Source organism: Echiichthys vipera (genome assembly GCF_963691815.1).
Source record: "Echiichthys vipera genome assembly, chromosome: 9".
Lineage (NCBI taxonomy): Eukaryota > Metazoa > Chordata > Actinopteri > Perciformes > Trachinidae > Echiichthys > Echiichthys vipera.
Window position 1 is genome coordinate 16,736,847 of NC_139834.1, and position 21,451 is coordinate 16,758,297.

Below are 21,451 nucleotides of genomic sequence, written 5' to 3' on the forward strand. Positions count from 1 at the left end.
GTAATATTGCGAAAATTAGGAACATTGTCTCAGAAAGATGCAGAAAAACTAGTTCATGCATTTGTTCCTTCTAGGCTGGACTATTGCAACTCCTTACCTACAAAGCTCTTATTGGTCAGGCTCCGTCGTATCTTAAAGAGCTCATAGTACCGTATTACCTGACTAGATCGCTGTGCTCTGAGAATGCGGGGCTACTTGTCGTTCCTAGATTAAAGTAGAATGGGAGGCAGAGCCTTCAGATACCAAGCTCCTCTCTTGTCCCCATATTTAAGAGTACACTCAAAACTTTCCTCTTTGATAAAGCTTACAGCTAGGGCTCACGAGCCCTTAGCTATGTTTTTATTTTTAAGATGATTTTGTAAAGACAGATGGCCGTCCTCCCTAGAGCTGGGTCTATCGGAGGTTCCTGCCTGTTATAGGGAAGGTTTTCGTTGCCACCGTACTCCACGGAGGAATTGTTGGGTCTATGTGAAACATAAATAAGTCATAGAGTGTGGTCTATACCTACTCTGTAAAGACAGCTGCTAAAATGAGGCATTTTAGACAGAGGTTGAATGCAGGTATATTCAGAAAGGCAGTATGAAATAATTTTTTTATTGAACATTAAAGATGTAATCCATAAGATTTTCATCTAATTAATTGTCTGTTAAATTTCTATCCGCCAAAGAGTGAGTTAAACAATGATTATTGATCATATGACAGCTTAATGAAAGCCTGCCTGGTATGCTGCGTTTCATTGTAATTGGAAATCAAGAACTTCCAAATTCTGAGTCAGGCTTATAGTAAGGGCAATTGCATGTAATTCGAACATGTGTGTGGACCGGAGGTAGAGAGGTGAATGTGAAGTTTACATAAGAGCAAAAAAAAAAAGCACACATAGCGACCGTGAACCTGACAAGATGGAGGGCTCTGAAAGAACAGGCTTACCATCAAAGAGGCCTCAAATCTTATGGATTATGACATTAAAGCATAGTAACATGTTCTACAATCAATCTAAAACATAAGTAAGAACCTGGATATCAGCATAATATGTCACCTTTATGTTAAACAGCTGTTGGCATCGCTTAGTGTTGCTGACTAGGAGACTGAAGAAACATTTGGAAGACCTTGACGATTTACGCAGGAGCTTTAAATGTAGGCATGTTATGCTAGGCATACAGGATTAAATACGGCCAAATAAAAGGTCCTTCTTCACTCATCCATGCATGTGGAAAGATGCTATTGGACAAATCATAACAACTATTCTTTCCTACATCACAAGTCACATTGAAGGTCCCCCAGATTACATGCAGCACATTCTACAAGATAACAGTTGGTAGACTCTGTGACCTTTAAAGTCAAAGAACATCTAATCCAGTGTTTCTATGCGTGCATTACTACTGCAGTTTCTGTGTGTATGAGTATTATTTGTGTGTGTGTGTGTGTGTGTGTGTGTGTGGGTGTGTGTGTGTGTATGTACGTACGTACGTGAGTATACGTGTAAGTATGAACAGTATATGTGACATCCTCCCCTGACAGCTTGGGGCAGCACTGTCTTATCATACAGTTGTCCTTGTGCAGCTAAAGTTTGAGAAACAGGGTTGAACTATTACTCTGCCTGAGACAAGTCATGACTTCCTGCTGTTATGTTGGTCACTGACCTGAATATGACCTGGGGTACCACTGTCTCTATTTACCAGCATGGTGTTGACATTTTTTCTCTCACACCAGGTTAACACGTTGGCTGTTGTTGCCTGAATTTGTCATTTAGATGGCATATAACAGGTGAAATATGTTTTGTGTTAGTTTAGATGCTTTTCACAGTACATCACATCACTCATGCCCATATTATCAGTTTACACGTATATTGACATATACATCAGACAGATAAGATATTTTGAGGTCATTTGTAAAGTGTTGGCATCATATATACATTAAGTATCCCCAATGACATTTTTTACCAGAGATGGTACGTCTAATGCAATAAAAATGTTTTGTGATTTTTTTTTTTTACAGTTTTAAATATTCATATCGTATAAGCCTAAAAATATACCATTGTTGGGTTACTAGTGTATATAAAGGCACATTTCTTGTAGCTTTAAAAAGGGGAATAAGAAAACATCATGAGTTCTGCAACACATTACTGTACCTCAAATAAATATGGTTCCTTGTCAGAACTCATGTCCTCACATCCATAACTGGACCAAGTGATGCACAGAAACCTAATGCAATGTTATGTCTCTCAAACACAGACAACAGTTTGATGGAGCAACATCATTTGATTGCAGGAACATGATTAGTACCCACTTTGAGTCAAATACACCATCAACTTTACTTCCAATTATTGTTTATGTATCCTGCCTACATTTTTCAATTTCCCCTTTCTGTTATCTGTGCAAGGCATCACTTCTGACAAGGAAATCAGAAGTTCTATTCAGTCAGAACACAGTGAGAGACATGTACTGGCATTAAGTATAACAGTAAGATGATGTTGTAGGTTTAAATACAGAACCATTCAAAGTCATTGCAAATTGATGTGGAAAAGTTGAATCTAAACAGCATCATGTACTGTACTGTAATATGCAGCTGCCAGTGATGGGTGTTGATGGTGATTGGCAGGTTGCCTAAGTTGTAAAACTGCTGATGAAAGAGATGAAACAAGACTGAGAAAGTTGCAAACAATATGTTGGGTTTGAAGCTATTGACATTTATCTCCTCTCTTCTTGACGAGCGCACACACACACACACACACACACACACACACACACACACACACACACACACACACACACACACACACACACACACACACACACACACACACACACACACACTGTGGTGTGTTGCATTAAAGCTGCCTTTCTCTAAAATGCTTTTCTGATTTGACTAATCTCCCAGTTGATTCTCTCAGGGGCTGCGGCCTTCAACTGAGCGTCAGTCATTCTGCGTGTGTGTTTCATGGCCTGGGCTCTTCCTGAGCCTCAACGCGTCGTTAGTGCATGTCATTAAAAGATTACAGAGAATAAACCCCCATACAGATTCTCACACATACACGCACAAGATGCAAGAAACAGGAACTGAGCATGTAACAGACTGCTATAATTACAGACAGATAAATGTGTAAAAGGATTTCTGACATTGGAATATGACAGCCTCAATTTGATTATTCTTGATTATTAAGTGCTCGCAAGGTGTTTTTCAAGCTGCATGTGAATCCAATCATGAGTCAACCATGTGGGGCTTGTTGAAATTATTCCACAGCAGCCTTAATACCAACCCACTCTTACTCTTGCATAGTTAACCAAATTATTTAACAACGGTGCTGAAGCGAGGTGTCAGGTGAAACTCTAACAGGCTCCTCCTATCTATCTGGCATTTTTGATCATCAACACTGTTGCTTAGCATTAATCTAGTTATTTGTGGATTTACTCTGAACTTCCAGACGATGCTGAGATTAGTCACTATGCTCTCTGGTTAGCGTTGCTAACAACAGATGCCAGAGCAGATGCTACATCTGGCCAAACAATGAGATAGGCTATCCTCGATGCTGACACATCACTACCAGGACAACGATTAGAGGAAGGTGACACATCAAGGGTTGAATGACAAACATGTTTAACCATCTCTGTATGTTAATAGTGAGTGGAAGTGAAACCGGAACTTTCGGATTCTGCACCACTCTGTGAAAGACTGCACTGGCAAATAGGGCGAAAAATTAATAAATAATGTTTCTCAACATAAAATTGAACATAACATCATTAAAAGATTCAGAGCATTAGAAGAAATCTGTGTATACAAGGAACAAGGCCAAGAAAACAATATTGGATGTTGGTGATCTTCAGGCCCTCAGATGGCACTGCATTAAAAACACAATTCTGTAGTTAACATCACTGCATGGGCTCAGGAACACTTCCAAAAAAACACTGTTTGAATGCACCGCGATCTCTGGGCCTGAGCTCATTGAAGATGGACTGGGAAACTGTCCTGTGGTCTGACGAGTCAAAAATTGATGGTGCATTAGTGCACATGGCATGGGTAACCTGCACATTTGTGAATTACACTTTCAAAATCGGCAATGTTGTTAAAGGAAGAGAGGAAGCAACAGTAGTAAATATTACCCCCAACTGTAGCGTTGGCGGTTCGATCCCCACCCTGCCCTCCTTCAATCTGGGCAAGACATTTCACCCATCTTACCTCATATGAATGTGTGAGTGCTGTATATTTGAGGAGGTGGTCAGAGGGGCTGTAGGTGCTCATTAGCTGCCATGCTTCCGTCAGTCTGCCTCATGAGCAGCTGTGACTACTATCGTAGTTTACCACCACCATGTATGTCTGTGAATAAATTAATGGAACCTGGACTCTGAGAAAGGTGCTATATAAATCCAATCTATTATTATAAATTGTTGGAAAAAAGCATTTGGTCAACAGTGTTTCCTGTCTTTTGAAGAGACGCAGAATTCCTTCTCCACTATAATACACTCACAAATCCTGGTCACAACATGCATTTCAAAGAGCAGGTATGAAATATACAGATTACAGAACCTGTTTCTTTTTGACAGCTGAAAGATGGTAAATGGTAAATGGACTTATATAGCGCCTTTCTAGTCTTCTGACTACTCAAGGCGCTTTCACAGTGTTTGTCACATTCACACAGACATTCATACTGATGGCAGTGGACATCTACATACCATCTAAATAAATCCTTCACACCACATTTAAATGGACCAGGGGTGGTGGGGATCAAACCGCAAATCTCTCAAATGGAGGACGACCCACTCCTCCACTGATCCACGGTCACCTGTTTAACCTGCAAGAATTTTCTGCCAAATCTTAAAAATACACTCCCTTTCCAAAACAAAAGCTCACTAAATCAAATAGTGAAGTGGTCCAGCAGGCTGCAACTTGAACTGGAACACTCCAGCCCAATCTCAACAAGATCCCCTTGGTATTGACTCTTGGCTTCTCATGATGTTGATCACTTTTTTCCCCTTTTTTCTATGAGTTCTTTACATTGGCCTTATCTTTTGCACTTTATTATGTTGAGCTGACTAAACCAAAATATAACTTAATCTTATAATCTTATCGTTGATAACTTTGTATAACTATTCATAGATCTTTGTCACTGAGGAAAATTTGAGTTGTCCATCATCGGTGAACTTGCTGTGTTTCATTAGCTACTTCAGTCAGTTTTGACATACATAAACTTAACTTGGCAAATTATGTCATAATAAACAATTATTAAGTTATTATTATTATTTAATATTTCATCATTATAGTTATACTTATTATAATTACTAAAATCTGCATGATTTGGAGACCTTAAGAAGGACAGTTATGTCATTTAGTGAATAAAAATGTTGATAACTTGACATGTTTGACTAGCATGAATAGTAAGCCCAAAGATTTATTTCAAGTGTGACGCATTATGTGCCAACAGTTTTGCCTTTCACGCTTTACTGCACAGGGCCAGGTGACACCAATGAGAAAATGAACAGCTGTTCCCTGACATGAATCAAGCTGTCTTTCCCAAATTGTAATGATACTTCTCTTTGCTTTGCTGGTATTTCCAAGACAACTTTGAAAGAAATTACGCACGTAAGTATTGGAGTTGATATACGGCTAGTTTGCTTACCTTAGTGCTAGTTATCACAGCTGACCATGGCAACACATTATTGGCAAGGAGAGCTAGAAGCAGAGAGATTTCTAGATTTGATACAGTCACTGAAGTAATCCAGTCAAACATTATAGGTGGAGCAGAATTAATCACTTCTAAATTGGTCACGGAGTGTATTTCATGTGTTTTAAGTAAACAAGTGATCAGCCGAGAAGTGTGGTTCATTTGGTTAAAGGGGAAGTGTACATGGGGGTACATAATACATGGGGAAATACAGTAGGATCCAGGTTGAAAAATTCTCTTTTAATTTTCAATAAAATAACTGGTAAAAACTTGCACCTATACATTTCTATGGTTACTACTAAAAAAAGTGACTAACCAAAGTTTTTTAAAAAACAATGCTCTCCAATTAAATAATTAATATAAACTGTAGTCTTTGAACACAACTACCCTGTTAAGGCCTGAGTCTTGACAGTCAAGTTCCATTTCAAAAACACAACCAGAAAGCGAATTGGTGTCCCACAAGCCTTGTATTCATAAAGCAAATATGTAATTCCGAAAACATTTTTTATATTCACTATAATTCAAGGCACCATCCTGTGTGTGTGGTATGCAGGCATATAGCTGTAGCCCTTCTCTCGTCTGATTCAAGTTTCTGGAAAGTGGAAGTGTTAAGACAGAAATAATGGACGATTATGATGCTAGTGTGAAGTGATGGCCTAAAAATAATATGGTTTCTGTCGTGAGACTTGGAGAATAGAGCCGATCTGAGCAGGTTACAAATGAACTCAACAGATCAGAGTGACATATTCCACTGAGTGTGTCTGCATGTGTGCAAGGTGGATAGCATACGAGAAAGAAAGAAAGAATGTGTGTAGGACTGATAAGCAGCACATGGCGGCCACAACCTGTCACTTCCTCAAACAGTTCCTGATATCCACACATGCACACACACAAAGGCAGATAACCCCAAACCTGACATTCATGGAAAGAGAAGCATGAGGAGGTGCATGCTACCCTTTTATTCCCCATGAGTTGCTCTTGAATGAGCGTTAAATATGAGTCACAGTGATTAAGGTTGTATTGATGACTTGCACAGATAAGATGACCTCCCATCTTGCTGCATACTGTGTGTGTTGCTCTGTGCGGGCGCTCTAGGGATATTCACATTGACAAGCAGGCTGTTGACTCATTCCGTCCATAGAGACAGAAACAAAGCCAACCCCCGCATTTTGTTAATTGTGGTCAGACAAGGCTCGAGAGGCATTTCTGAGGGATAGGCTGTCAAGCTGCGCTGTAAAGTAGATGACTGGTAAGTGCTCTGTTTCACTGAGACATGAACCATACCTAAATCTGCAGAATAGAACTCCAGTTGGGATGTCATTAGTCAACAGGGTGACTGAAATTTCTCCCAAACTATGCACTATAATTGTTTTTGAATAATGTTGAGATGAGAAGTAGGCCATGCAGCTGGTGAATCAGCTGCTCAATGCAATTCTTCAATGTGATGCACTGCTTTGAGTTAAAGCAATTCTCAGTCAATGTATTCTAGACTAATATATTGTACCAAAACCTAAGCTCATGAGATTAAGACAGTTAATACAATGCATGCATCCATCATATCCCTGCAGCCTTGCTAATGATGACCTGTTCTTTAAGTTTAAAGCTTTAATACCTTGGGACCAGATGTGAAATGTACTCCTTCTTTATGAGTGGACAATGTTTGCTCGATACCAGTAAGTTATAATGCATTTCACTCATCAGTGAATAGCACTCATAATGGGAAAAGTAGTGTCAGGAGTAAATCTTGTAGTGCAGATTCGAGACACAAATATTAAGCGGACCGGCTAATTGCACGCTGCCTTACCTCCTCCTCTCTTTTCTTCTCCCATGTTTGTTTCAAAATGTCCTCTTACATTGTATATACAGGACATAAACTTCTTCAACAGTGATTGACTGCTGGCAAATTAAACAAACTTTTAAAAATGCTGCTGCCATGTCTTTTATTAAGGAATGACACTTTGGAAAACAAAGGTCCTTTAAAGGAAATGGTCATCAAGAGTTATCTATACGACTGCCACATAGAAGTATCTGTTTGGCTGTTTGTTTTGCTGTTTGTTCTCCAAGCTGCTGTGGCTGATTGAGCACACCTGAACTCAATCAGCTCCAGTATAAAGGACCTGCAGGAGGTCCTGGGTGCCCTCCCTTTTCTCATTCTGAGCTGTGTGTTGGAAGGAAAGGGACTGGTGTTTTGTGTAACCCGTGTTATTGTATCGGCCTCTGCCTTTGAGTGGCAAGCCTGCCTTCTGTTCACCTTTTTGCAAGAATGTCCCCTGCATTATTGCCTTGGTTGTCATATTAATAAATGGTATCTATACTTTTTTCTGTAAAGTGTCTACAATCCCTCCTTCTATCAACCTTAACATCAACAGTTAGTCTCCTTTTTTAATATCGGGATGTAGCAATGACACTTCCTCATCTCACTATAAAAAGCTAAATGTTGTGTTGAAATGGTAGTTTAAATGACCATGCTGGCTCCTTGTTGGGAGTCAGCTGGTGCACGGGAAATTAGCTGTTTTCCATATTTTATAGCTTGTTCCACAAATTCAGTGCATATTATACGGATTCAGTGAGCAACTCAGATGTACTGTAAATGATAGTTGGGCGCTCGCTTGGTGGACATGGTTCAGATGCCAAATCTTGTTCAAAATGGGAGTGAATCAGGGATTGGCTTTCTTTGGCTGTTGGAGCTTGAGTCCACTTGTTTTCCCTCCTCCTTGCTGTACTGTAGGTCTGTTATTTCATGAATTGCATTATACCTTGCTGTAAGAAAAACAGCTGTGGAGACAACCATATAGTTGAAATTTACATTATATCTATGTGCGACCCCGACAGGGACAAGCGGTTGAAGATGAATGAATGAATGAATGAATGAATGATTCATATTCATACTTCTGCACATACTGACATGCTCTTGTGCTGTACACCTCAGGATAGCTTGGCAGTACAACGATGAATTCCTTGCTAGGCGTTGGTTTGCTGTGTCAGTTTATGAGATTAATTATGAAGATACCCACTGTGGTGGGCTTAATAAAGGTGGGTTACAGGTCATGCTGTGAATCAAGTGGCAAAAAGTAGCTTTCTGTTGCTTTTAATCTATAAATATGTGCAAGGTCTGTGCCATTATTTATCTCACTATTTTCCTACCACTCCCTTTCTCTCCTGCACTTTGCATGTATTGTGTGTTTAAATGAGCAGTAAGAATGCAGAAATGTAAGAAGGAGAAAAGCTCTGAACTGTTTGATTTAGAAGGAAGGTGGAGAGGTGGAATATTGCAGAAAATTATTGTTCTAATATTGGTTATATTCAAATCTGTTGCTAATCAGTCTGTAGAGGGAGAGAGAGAGGGAGAGAAATCCTCTGTCTGGGATGTGATTTAGAGAGACAGAGGGGTGTCAGCATTGTGATGAATATTCAGTTGTTGACATTTAGTGTGGAGCAAGTTAAATAAGAGCATTACAGAACATGGAAGTGATAGGAGGATGAGGAGAAGTAAAGGAGATTAGGGGGAGACAGGGACACCAATTGAGAGAGCTATCACACACACATACAGATGCAGCAGACCTAAGGGAGTTTGTTTGGGTCGATTTTGAGAATGGAGACCATGAGTGTCGCCACTGTAATTAATGAGAATTGTTGTTGATGATTGTTTTTGTCAGTTTTTTTTTTGTAGGCAGCTTAGTGACAGTCTCAAAACTAGATCTGGGTCACACTGCCATAGTCTACTCATTAAACCCATTCAGCTCCCTTGCTGTGCCATCAGCTGTTTATTCAGCTATTGAGATAGTGCGGATGTTTTCTTCTCTCGACTTCAGAAGCTTCTCTCAAATTCAGGCACTCATCACCAAGACTGAAAGACCCCTGTGTTAAATTTGGAGAGGGATAAAAGGGAGAGAAGTAATAGATAGAGAAACAGAGAGAGTGAACTAAGATAGAGAGAGAGAGAGGGAAAAAAGAAAGGGAGGACGCAAGGAAACTGTGTCTTTGTGCTCTTGTTTACAGACACTGTTTATAAAGTTAATGACCTCTTTTGCATAATTACAGTCACATACAGTCTGTGCTGAATCTAAAACTCAGGAGAGTTCCTGTGCTAAACAATGGTCCAACAGGAGAACGTGTCTGTGTGTTTCACTGAGAGAATGCACAAGTTTTTATGGAGTGAAAGTAACTAAGTAAGGATGCAAACAGATGTGCACAGCGGATGTTATAGGTATGCGTTAGGAGGTTACATTGCATCTCTGCCAACGCACATAGCCGGCTTATGTCCCACTTTATGTTTAACCAAAGCTGAAATGCACCTCTTCAAAAACGTAACATTTGCAACAGAGATATTGCATGGAGACAGCAACATCTGTGGCTGCTCATGTTTTCTCCTGCATGTTTCCGATGCAGGGGTAGTCTAAAGGTGTTTTTCCATTCGCCCTTTTGGCCACAGTGAGTCAAACCATGCTGCGTTGATTTGTATTTCCATTACCAGTTTAAACACGCCGAGTTCTGCCAAGTCGTGCCTGAGATGGACCTTCTCCAGAGTTAGGTGTTAATGCACCCGACCTACCTCGAGGCATGTTGCAGTGATGTGTCACCGACCGCAGCCCACCCGTGTTGACCCCCCATCCTCCCCCTCAAAAAGTGTGTGTTTCATGATCCAACTCATGTCTGTGCTAGGGACCAGAGAGAAAGAAGTTTAAAATCTCAGCTCTCAGTACTTTTGTAACTTCTAACTGAATTGCTGTTGTTTGAAGTTTAGCTCCTATGTCTTTGTTTGAACTTTCAGATATCTGCTTTATTTATATACCATATATTATATATACAGTATACTGTGGATGTTCGCTTTCAGTTGCATAGGAGTCTTGTTAACTTTTGGCTGATGAAAACCCAAAATGTCCTTATTGTGCTGCTTCATAACGGAAGCTTTTAAATGACAGAATTACAGTTTTTTTGTCAAGATTTTATAGGAAATTTAATATGTTTATTTGTTTTACAGCTGCTCCTTTGATCACCAGTCACAGCAAAGGATCAGCCCACTGCTTTTATATGTCAATGACTTAAGACAAGCAAGTTAGACAAACCTTCAAGCAGCCCTGTTGTAGTGAATATTGGAAATGCCTGCTGTACTAGGCTGACACGCCGGGTCACAGTTAGTCAGGACAGGCCAGCATATGTGTATGCTAAAGGGGCTAAAGTAGCTTGCAGAGCAATATCATGGGTCAGAGGCGAATGTTTAGATATCGGTTAAAACTTTGTTCAAATTTCCAAAGAATGTGGTTGAGGTCAAATAAACTAAATTATTTCTACCTCTTACTCCTCCATCACTATAGATGAGGAAAGTGTGGGTGGGTGGGTGGCTAGGCCTCTAGCTAAATATCTCTCTACAGCTTTGTATTGCACACATCCAATTTTGAAAGATCCAATGACATTGGAAGAATCCGATTTAGTTCCTCTTTGTAATTATACTCGATCCACATAATTAAGTTTTAATTGTAAATATGTGACCCCCCTGTATTACTCACAGTGTAGTAAGAGGTGAGTTATTCATAATTCATGATTTCTTGTTTTTGTTTTGGTAGTTGTGATGTTTGGTACAGATTCATCGTCTGCTTTACATGGACCTGGTAGTCTTTTCACAAACTTTGTCCATGCTTTGCTAGCAGTGCAGAACCATGCATCATTTATATTTAGGCTTGTCGCGCCCCCCTTTTTATAACTCCAGGGCCCCCCAGGCACTGCACCACCCAGTTTGGGAACCACTGCACTAGGGAACCTAGAAGCACTCTAACTTTTGTGTTACTGTGACTTTAAAGAGTTAAGTCAGAACATTCACACGCACCTTTTTAAAAATATTGTACACTTGCACCTTTAAAAAGGGAGCATGCAAAATTATACACACTTGAATACCCCTAAATGAACACTCGCAGCTCTACACGCAGACTAATGAATACATTCCTCAACACTTAAGAGTCACTGCAGATAATGAAGTATATTTGCATAATTAAAGGGGATGAATCAAAAGGTAATTTACAGTACCCTCTTGTCCCCTGCTACAATGTAAGCTGAAAAGGAGAAAGGGAAGGAGGCTGGGAGGTGTTGCATTCACTTACGTCCTCACCCTGGGGAGCCTTTTTGAAGATGTGAGCAAGGTGGGGTTTTTAAAACAGGCATTAGAAGAAAATGAACCTTTGTGTCTCGGTGTGTCACATTTAATATCGATGGAATCACCCTCGGAGTATTCACACACTTGCACGAATGCACGCATGCATGGACGCACGGATGCATGCAAGCACATCCAGGCACGCAAAACTCAATGGAAGCAGGGGGCACAATTCTTCAAAAGCATGGGCACAAAACTAGTCCATCGTTTTTCTTTCAATCAATTTTCCCCCATCTTTCCACCTACCACTCCTTTCATTTCTCTTTCCATCCATCCATTTCTCCATCCATCCCTCTCCAAAGCCTCCAGTCAGCAGTCAGCTATAGAATTCCATTACAGTCTAGTGATGCAGTACTTCAAAGGAGGGAGACCTGCGTGTGTGTAACTGTGGGAGTGTATACACGTGCAATAAAGTGGAGGGATTTAAAAAAATATATATATTATAAGTATTTTCTTGCATTGTGCAGGGAATCTCAACATCATGCACACAACTGTGATGTCCCCAGCCAATATCTATCCTGCAGTGTGCGCAAACTGTGAAAAACTGATTACATCAAAATATTTAGACGTACAATATGTAGTTTGTATTATAGTCACTATCCAAAATATGACAAGAGACATCATTTTTGATGACGTTGTGTAGCATGGGATAATGTGACTCAGTCCGAAATAATGTTCACGGGTTATGTTTTATAAATGAATTAACATTACATTTAGTAATGTTTATTCTTATCATGCCATTCTGATGAAATAGACAGTGATAGACAGTATTTTACTATGTTAGCTAACTAGCAAGCTAACATTGGCTAGCTAAAACCACAATATCCTTACTGTATATATGCTGTATATTAAGTCAGAGATACAGCAGCTTTGGAGACAGACCGGAGAGAATTTATCTTCAGATAGCTTTGGGGGTCTGATCAAAGACAGCCTCTCTTGCCCTCTGGATAAGCAAACTTTCTGTTAGAACCGTTAGCGCCACCGCTGTGACCCCAACAGATTGGTTTGTAGTGGCTGTAAAGCCTACGGTTGCTAATCGAAGGCTTATGTCAAGGCTCTGTCTGGGAGCTGACATTTGTTTCCTCCACGGCAAAATCTCACATATGTTACTAACTATTATTATCACTATGTGCTGTTTGTCTAGTTTTTTTCTGTATATAATATGTCACCGAATATATTATGCAGACAAAAAAGAAAAGTCTATTTTGGCTTTAAACCTGTCTTTGATAATAAGAAGGGCAGGATTTGTAGGAAATATTTCTTTTAGCATTTTCGTCTCTCTCCAACTACAAATAACAAGACTTGGAAGTCATCTAGAGAGGTGTAAATATGAAATAAATACAACTCCTATAATATATCCTTTAACGTGCAACAGTGTTAATTGGCCAGATGTTAATTGTGAGTTAGACAACATTTGCCTTGCATTGCTTCAGACTGTGTTAGTGATATAAACAGCCTATGAAGCAGACGCATACTGATACTACAAATTTAAGGGTTGCATTCCGATTTGTTACTCACAGAGGAGAAGTCATTAACGTTGTGGTAATTGCAGACAGCTGCAGACAGCAAGCTTTGAGAATACGAAACGAAAGAGACAACGGCAACAGATTTTGACCGCATCAACTGGAAAGCATTTATCCTATATGAAAAAAGCAGAGTTTCGTCTCCAATGGAGTTCCCTTCTCTTCAATTAGATTGTTCCTGCATTTCCACTGGTAAATAATTCACAGGCAAAACCATCAGCAGACAGGCATGGCAGTATAAATGTTTTAGTGTGTGCGTGGGGAGGGCAGTGAGTGACGTTGGAGATGATGGTGTGGTGTCTAACGATGAAAATAGTTTTTAGCTGTTTCCTATGCTTTTAAACATTTCCTGCTCTAACTGTCGTCCTGTCTCTCCCCCAGATAGACTAGATTTGGTAGATGAGGTTCTCTTTCCATGTTTTCCTGAATGTAAATGGAAGAAGTCAGCTCCAATGCATCTCAAGCAAAAGGAGCAGAAAACAGGTGGTAGTAAAGTAAGACAAGAATAGACCCGCAAGACATCTGGCAGATCCTGGCAGACAAGTTGGCCTCATTTAATGGCTTGCTGGTCAACAATATAATTTCTGTGAGGCAGAGAATATAGTCATATACGGCTGGGCGACGGCAAAAAATCTTATGACAATATTAATCTTAGTCAATATTGATATATTGCGTATCACAATATGAATTAAACCTTGGGTAGGCAGTTTATTTTTGGCGATGCTGGGAAAAAAAACATAAAAATTTTCATCATATTGCATCATATTATAATTCAAGTGTTCTGAGACAAAACTAGACTTCTCTTGGCTCTGGTTGCAGGCAATCTAGAAAAATCTAGCCAGTGACAGACTTTGGCAAATCAGATAATGTCAGAAAGAGAGAGCATTCCTATTGGCTCAGAACAAAAAAAAATTACAATTTTTACTTATAGCTCAAGACTATCCACAGCTAACATTCTCAGAGACTCAGAATCTAAAAAACGAGCTGGAAACAGAAAAAAATATGTGTTAATGGATAAATTATACAAAAATAAATAAAACATATTCTATTCCGTCTAAAGTCTGCTTATAAGCACTCTGTGTCTGGTAGAAATTAAACTGCATAAGCCTTTTCATATCACTCATAGTGTAGTGTGATAATGGCGATGAAGAATAAATATATATAAAAACATATACTGTAATTGCTGAGATGAAATTTTCCTCAGACAGATGCCACATGTGACCCCTGGATAAGCTAATGGAACTGAGTGACAAAATCCTAAATGTATAACGGGCCTGGATAGGCTCCCAGAAAGGTAACATCAAGACAGATTGACTTGAAAGCCCAAAGACTAGTCTATTTTTAAGCCTGAATTGCAGACATGCTCACAATGGCCGACAGAAGAAGCATCAACTTCTCCGGAAGTCCACTACATGTCTGGTTTCTAATATGACAAAGATTAGAACTCTGAAGGACTCTCAAAGCTGCATCGACCAGATCTCTCTTCTCTGGCTTGACACGTCAGCCTGCGGCTTTCACCTGTGACTCCTCATTGTGGACTGGAGAACGCTGTAGCAACTCTACTGCATCCTGCATAAATGGGTTGAAAGCGGAGTCCAACAACTATTGAAAGAGGGAGAAAAGACTTAGAATCTGGCAAGTACTCCTACAATGACCTCGGACCCGAGAACGGTTTTCGATGGCCCTGCAGTTGTGGGCTGTGAGAAGGAGAGAAACAGAGAGGTAGAGAGAGATGAAGAAATTCAATTCACGCCGAATCCCTATGTGGGAAAGCAGCTCCAAAAGGCTCAAGAGCGAGCTTTGACCACGGCGTGGCCTGCTGAACAATTTCTCCCCTCTTCTGCCCATCGGAAGGTGAATGTTAATGAAATAATGCTAAATCCTAATCAAGAAATTAAAGTGTTAATTGATAACTCTACATCAGAAATAGGATCTCCCTTAAAGTCTGGAATGAGGCTAAATGTTGAAATTTCTTCAGAATTCTACCTAGTGCTGTCTCTCAGCTGCTGATTCTTGCTTTAGTTTATTCAAATTTATTTCAGCCTGTTAACATCAATCAAAGATAAAATTCAGCAATTCTTCTCACACAGGGTGGTCGGCTCTCATTCATAAATTGTTCATTGTTATATTGATTCATTTATTCATTCATAATTCATCCACATGACGTAATATCTACATACATTTTACAAAGAGTCTTTTTCGGACAGTATTAGCTTTACCTGAGGTATTTTTTCTGTCTTATAGAGGGTGAAAAACGCCGTAGCTTTTACTGACTTTTGTTTCGGAAAAATACTGACATGGCGCATTCGGACAGGACTAATACCGCTGGTAAGAATTACCTGACCCCACATCAAACTAATTCCGTCATAATAGACTATTAGACATCGTTTGTCCCTGTACACCAGGAAGATGAAATTGTGGCAGCCTTCAAATTATGAGACTAGATAAATTAATCAATTTGCTATCAAATGTTCTCAGAGGCGTGGTGCTCCTAGGTCTTAAAGTCTGTTCTACATTATAAATTCATTGTCTCTGATAGCCAAAGTTCCCCTCGCTCCCCTTCGCCTTTAATATCAGTTCATGTATCTATGATGTATAATAATGAGTTATAAATTATCATACTTTTTTTTCCTAATTATTAATTATTAAACCTGCTACTAAATCTGCTACAATAGTGACCAATGATCATGGTTATCAGAAATGTTGCGCTATTGTTGAAATGTGCTACACACTTGATACACATCAAGTTTTATATTGGAATAAAAATAAGGCAGACACTATTTGCACCCAGGTATCAATAGCCAACAATGCTATTTGCACTGTTTTGTTGCCTAACCCTAATGATGATCAAAACAAAGCCACGTTGCTGCATCGAGTCTGGGAGACAACTTTAATTGGTTCTGGACAGCATTTACTGTGAGTTTTTAAAAGAGTGGTGATCAAATACAGTTTAAATGATAATTCAAATATGAAATGGTTTTACTAACTTTCGAGAATTAGACGACAGTTTATAATAAAAATGGTAACCGTTATCCCTAGTGTATGGTCATGTTTAAGGGATTAACTTGAATGAACTTTGAAGATTAATTTTTTTTTTTTGGATTGATCTATATTTTCCCCCAGGAAAGAATGTTTCTTAATGTGGAACATTTTAAAACAAAACAGTTAATTGTTTAAAGTAATTTAAAAAAGAAAAAAAAAAAGTTGAAAATCAAATCATTTCCAAGCAGACAGAAGTCTTCCATCATCAATGATGCTGTTTGCTTCAGTCAAGTAGCACAAAACACAGAGTGAGAAACTGAAACTGTGAGCAGAGATGGCTGACAGAATACTGCTCTAGTTGTGAGGCCAGAAGACGGAGCTAGCCAGACCAGGGTTTGGCTGTAAACAAGGTCTGATTCACGCATTGACAGGAACAACATTAGTCAGCAACATTCTTGCGGGCTGAAGCCACGGGAACCTCACAAGGGGAAGTTTTAGGAATCTAAAAAAGAAAAACACAGATATAGGATTGGTAACTAGATGGTTACCTGCACAGACACCAACGTATAGGGGAATCAAATTGTTCTTTTTTACACATTTACATCTTTTACCTCAGATTTATGATTTGCAACACCTGTGATCACAGTAGTCTATAGCTAGATGCTTTGATCATTTATACCCCAGCACTCTATTACTGTGAAGGAAACAATGAAGATATGACGATCGCTCCTCAGCTCTGCCTGAAGCTAGCATCTTGAGACTGGTAATACGTGCACCAGAATTGTTGCACAAGCCTCAACACTATTGGGAAATTCTGGGAAAAATACTGAACTGTTTTTAAGTATTGAAAAAGTACCTACATTTCCTTTTACCGCACAATGCTATATGTGTCAGAAAAACTTGGTAGAATCGAGGTGGAAACATGATACCTCTTGAATCTAAAATAGCTCAGTATGTGCCAACATTAAAAAGAAAAAAAAGGTTACAAATCTACTGAATTGGGATGACGGATGCAATATAAATGTAAAGACTGTACCTCCATTCCAAAATTACTGCAACATGTCATTACAAAACCCAAAGTAACTGTTATACTAGATAGATAGATTACTGAATAGAAAGCGTACAACCAATGTACTGCATGGACATTACATGCGTTATATTGCTGGTAAAAAAGAGTGTGTCATTTTTTTTGGTATTGACTTTGTACCCAACCATGATCAATATCTGCGCTCTGCAGCCTGAGTGACACCTGCCCAGTGCTCTGGTTGTTTGAGACACGGCTATTTGTTTCAGCTGACAGGAGCCTAGGGCAGCAGAGACAGAGAGGAAAAAAAGAGAAAGGAGATGGAAGAGGAAGTGAAAAGACAGAGGACAAATAGAAAGTGGAGAAAGGACAGGGAGATTTCATTCACGCCACACACACAATTTACATATTTAACCCATAATTAATTAAGTGAGGTTGACTGAACAATTTCAACAAAAAAAAAAAAGTTGTATCAGCCTGCAACAAAACTGTGCCGCGAAACTACATTGTGAATTCTACTCCCTGTTCTAGCTCTTTCCTCATAACAGCACAACGAGACCCTCAGACAGGCAGATAGTTAAGTCAGTTTGTGTATTGATGCAGCGTCATTAGAACAGACAGTAAACAGGCTTAAATTTGATTAGTCAGAAGCATTAGATGGTGGCACAAACTTCTGCCATTTGCCATTTTCTCCCTATGAAGTCAAAATCTCAATGTCTGCTATTAAAAGAATAACACTAAATCAGGCTATGAAAAAGCTTAATTGTATTGTCATAAGTTATCATTATAGCTGTCTGACATAACGTTTCAAGAATTAGAGGATGTGTTTAGGCTGAAACTGCCAACAGTCCCGGATAGGATAGAGAGTATGGTATTACTTTTATTACTCTTCATGTAAAAAAGTCCAGCAGTTAATCATGAAGGATAGGCCTGCGAGTGTGTTAGTAACTGTCAGTGTGAGCAGATCGAAGACATTGATCGGAACAGCTATCGCACCTCCCTGCATGTCAGCTGCCTATCAAATGGAGATGGAGGGTATCTGATACAGTACTGCTGAATAAATGAGAGGCCATTTTAACGCACACAGAGACACACATGCACATGCTTAGGAGCACACACCTACTGGTCTCATTTCCTTCTCAAGTCATCGTCTCTCAAATGTAGTTATTTTCCACAGAGGACACAGAGAAGTTCTGTTTACCTCCTGTGTATTTATATCATTACACTTTAAGTGTAAATGGTAACTGCCTTTATCTTCCATATTGGCCTCATCCTCATCTTGTTGACATCTCATTTTCACCCATCAGTTTTCCTCTCCCTGATTGAACACAGCTGTCAGATGTGCCGCTCGATGCTTCACACAAACATTTGTCCTTCATGTGGCGCCTCTGCGTGAGTGAAGCAACCTTGAGATGGGCTGAATTTGTCCCCTTCCACTGACAGCTGAAGAACTTCCTGTACTCCTTTCTTCCCTCTCAGGCAGACACAGTCGCGTGCACAAACATACACACAAATTCACTGGCATCTCTTTCCCTTCTCCCTCCCATATTGTGATCTGTGCTAAAACCCTGGGGGTGGTAGGTGAGGTGTCAGCAGTGATCTGATAGCGCTGAGGTGGTCCAAATGCATGATTCTTCTTAAGCCTGATCCTCTCCTGCATCCAACTTGAAAATCCCTCCCTGTGTTGTCCCTGTAGCTGTTACTTTTTACTAAGTAATTTAGCAATTTGTGGCTAGCTGGCATAACTTTAAACTTTAAATATAACAGTTGAACTGGAGGACCTTGTGGAAATAAGTTTTTAAAAACTTCAATTAATTCTAATTATCATTCTTTCTGGGACATTATTGTAGAGGTTGGCCGGAGCCTGCAGGCACGGTCTGTTAGGTCTGAAGAATGCATAGGATGTTACAGTTGGGAACAGAGAGGTAGCCTGTCAGGTGAACTCTGGGATGTCGCCGCTGCAAGTTTTAATGAAGAGGTAATCATGCAGAAATTACAGATGAGTAATCACTGATTAATAACTACATGTTTTACAAGGAGGTCAGAGATTGGTGAGGCTACAGTGGATCCCTCAGATTAACTGCTTTGATTGGTTCGGTAAAAACCTGGCCTAGTGTGCAATGGCTGGAGTTAGATAAATGGGCTCATAACTTCCCTAAAGTTCCTTTTTTCCCCACCCTCTCAACCTCTTTTCTTCATTTGTATGCAAAGTCCAATCCCTTAGGCTCCCTTTCCTTCTCTTTAATTTTCAGCCATCTTTTTTTAATCAATTTTCTTTTATCTCGGGGAAGTTATTTTAATACTCCTACATCTTATTTCATTCTCAGCAAGACTGTGTGGGGATATCAATTATTCAATGGTGAGGGAGCTGAGGAATATGTTAATATTGATTAAGCTTTCGCCACACCTAAGAAGATTACACTCTCTTATCACTATGCTAGAGTGCTGCATTAGCCAGGCAAATTAAAGGACACATAGACTGTGTTAGATATACAGTGATGTAAGAGCATTTGTGTGTCTTCCGTGTTTGGTTCAGAGATTAAAAGCCTATTTACGTTACATGACAAGCAGCGAAATGAAGACTGCATTTGTAATGACTTATACAGTCCTTTGAAGCTTAACCCCTTAATTGCACCAAAGACATAAATTTACAGATTAGCCTTGGGGCAAGAGAAAGTTAAACACGTTGTACCCGACTAAATGAGAGAGGGAAAATCAAGGCGGTCATGTACAGCATGCAGTTCGACCGTGTGCCTAGAATCATCTTGGCTTATCATGTATTGTGTTGATTTTATCCCAACCATTGTGGTAACGGTGTCCTAGCTGCTGTTTTATTGCCACGGGCTACAGCATTGGTTTTGGGCAATGATACGGCAGATACTGTGGCATTTGTATCTCATTTCCCCAGAGTCCTGTAGGGCAGCCAGGAGCTGTATATCTGTCAGGGTACAAAGCAGCCAGTCAGAGGGCCAAGGGAAAAGGGAATGGAACAGAGGTGGGCGTTAAGGGGACAGGATGTCATTGTGTGTTCCAACAGGGCTGTGAGATATGCAAGTGTTTAAGCCACAGCTGAAGGAGGCTTTAGAAGTCAAAGAGCTGTTTGTGATTCATATAAGCAGGCATTTGTGTATGAGTGTTTCCATTCACGCCAAAGTACAATATATGCGTACACGTACACACATGCCAACATGAATGTAAATACTTTTACCCTTCAGCCCGTTTCATCAACCCCTTCTGTTGAATCTTTTTCCCCACTCACTTCCCCTTTATTCTGAACAGATTTCTTCAGCCTGAAGCATTTTATTTATTTTAGCCAAAATGTTCTCCCTGTACACACCTTTCTTTCATTTGTTCTCTTTCTCTTGACCATGCACACACACCTTATGCATAGTGGATATCTGACTGCTCTACTACAGTGTAGCATTTGTCTGCTTAGTCATTAAATATGTGTTTGTGTGTGTGTGTGTGTGTGTGTGTGTGTGTATCCATGTGTGTGTGTGTGTGTGTGTGTGTGCTGAATGAATAAGCACCTGTATGCCCCCTTATAGTTATTACACTAGACGTGAGAGATGTACTGTTTGATAAAAATTCTGAAAAAATACAGGGATTGTTGCTGAGACCATCATTCTGCTGGACGTGTTTCAACAGCCTGTCTGCAGACTGTGTGCAGATGTTGTTTTGTTGTTTTCCACAAAAAGAAACAAGACAGAAAAGGAGAGAGAAGACGTGAGGGGAGGAGAAGGACATGAGAGAGACAGATAAGTAAAGATTGAGACAGGAGGAGGGAGAGGGGAGGAGAGCCCCCTGCTCTGCATTAATTCTCTGTTTGCCAGTCAGAGCATGCACTTTTCTATGAGATTAGACTGATAAAATGCATGTGTGTGTCCACACACACTCCTCTGTGTACATGCATGTCTATGTGTCTATGTATGTGTGTGTTTGAGTGTGTGTGCCTGTGTAGACACACTCACACCCTCCCTTGTGAGATTAGGCTGATTTGTCAGTGATGCAGGAGTTCATCCATGATTAATAGCCCAGCGTGCTGGAAACAATGTTATTCTGCATTAGCTACCTGTGGGACGCCCCATACAACTGTATGTGTGTTTCAGTGTATAAGCGTG